The sequence below is a fragment of the Sorex fumeus genome, unplaced genomic scaffold, assembly GCF_029834395.1.
Source record: "Sorex fumeus unplaced genomic scaffold, SorFum_2.1 ptg000020l, whole genome shotgun sequence".
Classification (NCBI taxonomy): Eukaryota; Metazoa; Chordata; class Mammalia; order Eulipotyphla; family Soricidae; genus Sorex; species Sorex fumeus.
The window spans coordinates 725004-730592 of record NW_026606077.1 but is presented as its reverse complement, the minus strand read 5'-3'; the positions used below and the strand labels follow the sequence as shown (position 1 = coordinate 730592).

General features: G+C 39.1%; 1 pseudogene; it reads left to right on the top strand.

Moving 5' to 3' along the window:
• Positions 1-264: 264 nt before the first annotated feature.
• Positions 265-905, top strand: LOC130022604 (40S ribosomal protein SA-like; annotated as a pseudogene).
• The last annotated feature ends 4684 nt before the right edge of the window (positions 906-5589 follow it).

Below are 5589 nucleotides of genomic sequence, written 5' to 3'. Positions count from 1 at the left end.
GTTCTCTCCCAAAGATTTATCATTTTTTCAAACATGAATAGAGATGCGACTTACCCAAATCTTTACCATTCTTTTTTAACTTTTGTTCAACAAATCTATCTTCAAGTCATTTGACTCTTCTTATATTTAAAAGTACAGAATAAGTCAAGATTGTTTTTATATTCAGAACTTTAAGAAATTTCTTCAGCCTTTCCGCGCTGCCCAGTGAGGGACCCATACGGCATTGTTCATGATTCCCCTCGTAACTTAAAAGGAAATTTCACAATGTCCAGAGCCCTCCATGTCCTGCAGATGAGGGAGGAGGATGCCCTCAAATTCCTTGCAGCAGGCACCCACTTAGGTGGCACCAATTTGGACTTCCAGATGGAACAGTGCATCTACAAAAGGAAAAGTGATGGCATCTACATCATAAATTTGAAGAGAACCTGGGAGAAGCTTCTGCTGGCAGCTCGTGCCACTGTTGCCACTGAAAACCCAGCGGAGGTCAGTGTGATCTCATCCAGGAATCCTGGCCAGCGTGCTGTGCTGAAGTTCGCTGCTGCCAGGGTGCCACTCCAATCACTGGCCGCTTCACTCCTGGAACTTTCACCAATCAAATCCAGGCAGTTTTCCGGGAGCCGAGACTTCTGGTGGTTCCTGATCCCAGGGCTGACCACCAGCCCCTCACAGAGGCTACTTACGTCCACCTGCCTACTATTGCTCTGTGGAACACAGACTCTCCTCTGTGCTATGTGGACACTGCCATCCCCTGCAACAACAAGGGAGCTGACTCTGTGGGTCTCATGTGGTGGATGCTGGCCCGGGAGGTTCTGCACATGTGAGGCACCATCTCCCAGGAGCACCCACGGGAGGTCGTGCCTGATCTCTACGTCTACAGAAGTTCTTCTAGACTCAAAGGGAAATGAAAATAAGGTTGACGGAAAATAAATGATTTTCTAAAAGAAAAAAAGAAAATAAAGAAATGTCTCATTTATGTGTCTAATGTTAACACTAAGAAATGCTATCTTTCATAAAATAGTAGACAGAGTTCTTTCCCACTTTAGAAGCTTTCCTTAAATTTCGAATCACGTGTTTCTCCTTTCCATTTGAGATTTCACCAAACAGCCTTTACTGTGATTTCCACCAATATTCTGTTCTGGTAGAATCTGAAACTTTCTTTAAGATTGAGGAGGCTTTTTATAGCTATTCTCTTTTCTTTTCGAGTTCTCAACAGAACTATCCTTAATAGTCCAATTATGTGAATGTGGACCTTTATTTCTACACACCTTAAAATTCTACTAACCTCACTCTACTTTCACATGTTTAGGATTTGTATTCGCTACTACAACACTCCATTACTCAGTGCCAAGTTCTGCCTTAGTCTATTTGGATACTGTGAAAAACAAAATCAAGCACAAAAAATATTGCCTGGTTCCATGTAAATAAATTATTTTCAAGTTTAGAATCTGTATAATATCTCCAATTCCCCCGCCCCATGCTTTTTATATTGAAGACAATGCTCAGTTTCTGATCATAATTATACAGTACTTTGGCAGTTCAAATTATTCTAATTTACATAGTACCAAAATCCTGTCTAATCTACAGAAAACCAAAATCCCGAAAGGTGCAACTCTGGGCAGTAAATTTCTTTCAACACACAGGCATATAGAACACTCAACAAATACTTTCAGTAGGTACTTTGCAAATATATTTTCTTATAAGGTGTTACTGGTTTTGTTGGTTCATCATTGATTTAAACTACCATGAAAGTTTAGAGGATTAGCTTCGCCGCTCCATACCGTGAAACTGTCACCACTTCCACTAACAAAGTTGTAGTACCATCCACCCAAAAGTCCCCTCTGCTGATCTCTCTTAATCCACCTTCCCATTCTTTTCTTTCCTTCCAATGTCTTTGTAGAGCCTAGAAGTTCGCTTTGTTGTTTGTTGATGAAGCAATGGAAAGAAAAGAAATAGCAACAGATAGCCAAAATATATACGAAAGTGTGAGTAAATGTAAACCATTCTCCAAAGTTTAAGAAGAAAATGGAAATTTTCAATGTTACATTTTAAAATTTTACCAATATTTTATTGAATATTAAAAAAAGTTTGGTATACAGGAAATACTTGCCAAGTTAATTGTAAAAGTAAATGCAAAATAATTTCAGAAAAGTGAAAAATATATTGTAGGAAAGATAAATAATATGAAGTACAAAAGATAAAGTATTTGATTATAAGCATTAAAAATAGTCATTTATAATAAGCATTTTAAAAGCTTGTTTTTGTCTGTATAAAGCTTTGAATGATCACATCTTCTGAAACATCATTATGACTAGTAAGCAGACACCCCGAACTTGCACATCATTCATCATACATGTTCTTTTAAAATTTCAATTACCCAGGACCAGAGAAACAGTACTGGATGTAGAGCAGCAGGCCTAGGCTTAATTCCTGGCATCCCATATGGTCCTTGAGTACTGCCAAGAGTAATTCCTAAGCACAGATCCAGGAGTAACCAGTAAGTGTCTCCAGGCCTGGTCCCAAAACGAACAAAAAGATCCAATTACTCAAAATTTAAAAATCAAAATACACACACACGCATAAACACACACACACACACACACACACACACACACACACACACACACTTCTGATCTGCAAATGTGCAATTTTAAAACGGTGTTATAAAAGAATGACTTCTTTGGATTTATAGATTACATGGTGGTATTTGCATTCTTTTACTAGTCCTCGTTATAGAAAAATAGGATGTGCAAAGAAAACTATTCTTAGCCTGGTTTCCCAGGAAACCAAGGTGCTTGTATCTCCTATGTGTCACTCTGTTTCCATCAAAATCACCTGATTTCATGCATATTTTGAAAAGTCAGCTAAAATCAGAAAGAAAGTATTTCAAACTAAACATATTCCCATTAATTAAAAAAACTATCACCTATCATTAGATTATGACAGGGACTAGGAGTCTATTTTGTGTGATGAAATTATTCATTGATTAATCTGTCCCAGACTGTGCAACATATACTTCAAAATTGGGCACTCATGTAAGTTACAGATACATAATGTCCAGGGATTTTTTCAGTATAGAACCTCTCCAATTTATACACAGTGAGTCTGATGTTATAATCAGATAACATCATTCAGTATATGTAAAATATGCAAAGAGAGATACCATAATAACACAAGGGTCACCCATCCAAAACTAAGATGAAAAATTGAAAATCCAGTTTTGTTATATTCAATAGGAAAAAATAACCAAATGTTAAAAACCAGAATTAGAGGTTTTGAAAAGGATCATTTAGACATACCATAAATGCAACTGTAAATTGCTCTTATAAATTATCCTGGGGTATTTGTTGAGCAAATAACCAATTACTTGCAATATCAACTGCAACTGAATTTCACAATATGTTTATCCATACATTTATGTAGCAAAAATTAACTGAGAAGTCAGAGACATAGTCATATTGGGAAGACACTAGCCTTGCATGTGACTGACCTCGATTTGATTCCCATTATCACTTCTGGTCACCCGAGCACCAACATTAGTGTCCATGAGCACAGAGTCAGAAGTCCTGAGCACACCAGGATGTGGTCCAGATACCCACTCCCAAAATTGATATCTTTCATATGCAGTACAGTAATATTTTTAATATGCACTACCAAAAAATAAATGTTTATTCAACAAGATTATACTTTTCAATCCTAGAAATTGAGAATACAATACGGTATGTTATCCCAATACTAAAACAGTATTATATATATATATATATAATTATATATAAGAGATCTATTAAATGTCATGTAAAGGTACTATCTTCTAAACCACAGGTAAGGTGTTTTGTTACTGTTTCTCAAGTAAAATATATAATACTTGTCCCAAAATAATAAGATAGGCAATAAACATATATCTCTTAAAATAATATAAAAGTGAGAATTGTTACATTAAAAAATGAGCTAAATGAGGACACCACGCTCCGGGACACTTTCCGGACACTCAGGCTGAGATTCACGCACGAGTGAAGCCCCACAGAACCAGGGAAGCAGAACTCTGTAACCTTGGGCTCCAGGCTCAATAGACCCAGGAACGGAGATCCTCTGCCTGCTCCCAGCAGCCCGGCAGACCTCCACTAACTCCACTACCTCCTCTACCCAGATGCCACCACACTCCAGGACATTTTCCGGACACATCATATAACACTTAATACAAGATTACCGCACCATATTTGATGGGGTTCAAATATGGCTTGAATCATGGGAACACCTGCAAGGATAATTAGAGGCCGCCCTAAAAGCCTGTATCCCTCTCGGAAAGCCTGGCAAGCTACTGAGAGTTTCTCACCCGCACGGCAGAGCCTGGCAAGCTGTCTGTGGTATATTCGATATGCCAAACCCAGTAAATACAAGAGATATCATTCCCCTGACCCTGAAAAAGCCACTAATACAGGAGTGTTAAGAAGGATGATGAAGGAGAGGCTGATAAAATCTCAGGGCCGAACTAGGCTGCCAAATCGAAGGACAAATATGACTGTATGTACTTTCAATGCACGTACGCTGGCATAGGATAAATCTATTGAGGACCTAATGGTGTAAGGGCAAAAGATCAAGCATGACATCATTAGTCTGACCGAGAGAAGAATGCATTCATCACATCACGCTGTTTTCGACCTGATGAAGAACTGTTCCTCGGAGCATGTGATAAAAGAGGCATTGGTGGTGTCGGTCTCCTTCTCAACACAAACTTGGCCATAAACATTGATTAATTCGAATGCCTAACAACCTGAATCAGATGATTACACTTGAATAGATGTGACTCACTGCCAAGAAGTTCCTGTTTTCGTTATCTATGCACCAACATCCAATTGTGATGAAGGAGAAATTGAGAAGTTCTACATGAAGCTGGAAACGTTCTATTAAGAAGACCACACCTTCTAAAAGATCATTGTTGGTGATTTTAATGCCAAGATAGAACCAAGAAGATTAGCTGAAGAACTCCACATCAGGACCCGTGGCCTAGAATGGAATGAACAGGGTGAGAGACTGTCTGACTTCATCATGTAGACCAGGATCATCCATGGTAATTCACAATTCCAGAAGGCCAAATCTAAATGTTGGACATGGGAGTCTCCCGGTGGATGGTTCCACAATGAAATTGACCGCATCATATTGATGGTTTTGCCTGACCTATGTCACTGTTGTCCCAAAATTCCAAACTGGATCGATCCACTGTCTTCTTTGTGCAAAATTTTATTTCACAGAGTGGGTAGATAGGGCTGTGAAGTTTAAGAGAACTCCCAGAACGACAACCAAGTGGGAGTTCTTTGGCACTATTGCAGCAACATGGGTAGATGCCGTGGTTGACAACATTGACGAGGAATATGAACGGCTGGTCCAGCACCTCCATGATTGTGCAAAGAATGCCAAAGAGAGATAGCCACAAAAATAGGCCTGTCTTCAAAAACTCTCAGCTCATTCGCCAACATGGCTTGGCAAAAGCCTCAGGCAACCACAAGCGAACATATGAGATGGCAAAACAGTGCAGAGAAGCAATAAAGGAAGACCTGAAAGGGAGAGGAGCAGTAGTGCTGGCAGATGTGGCAG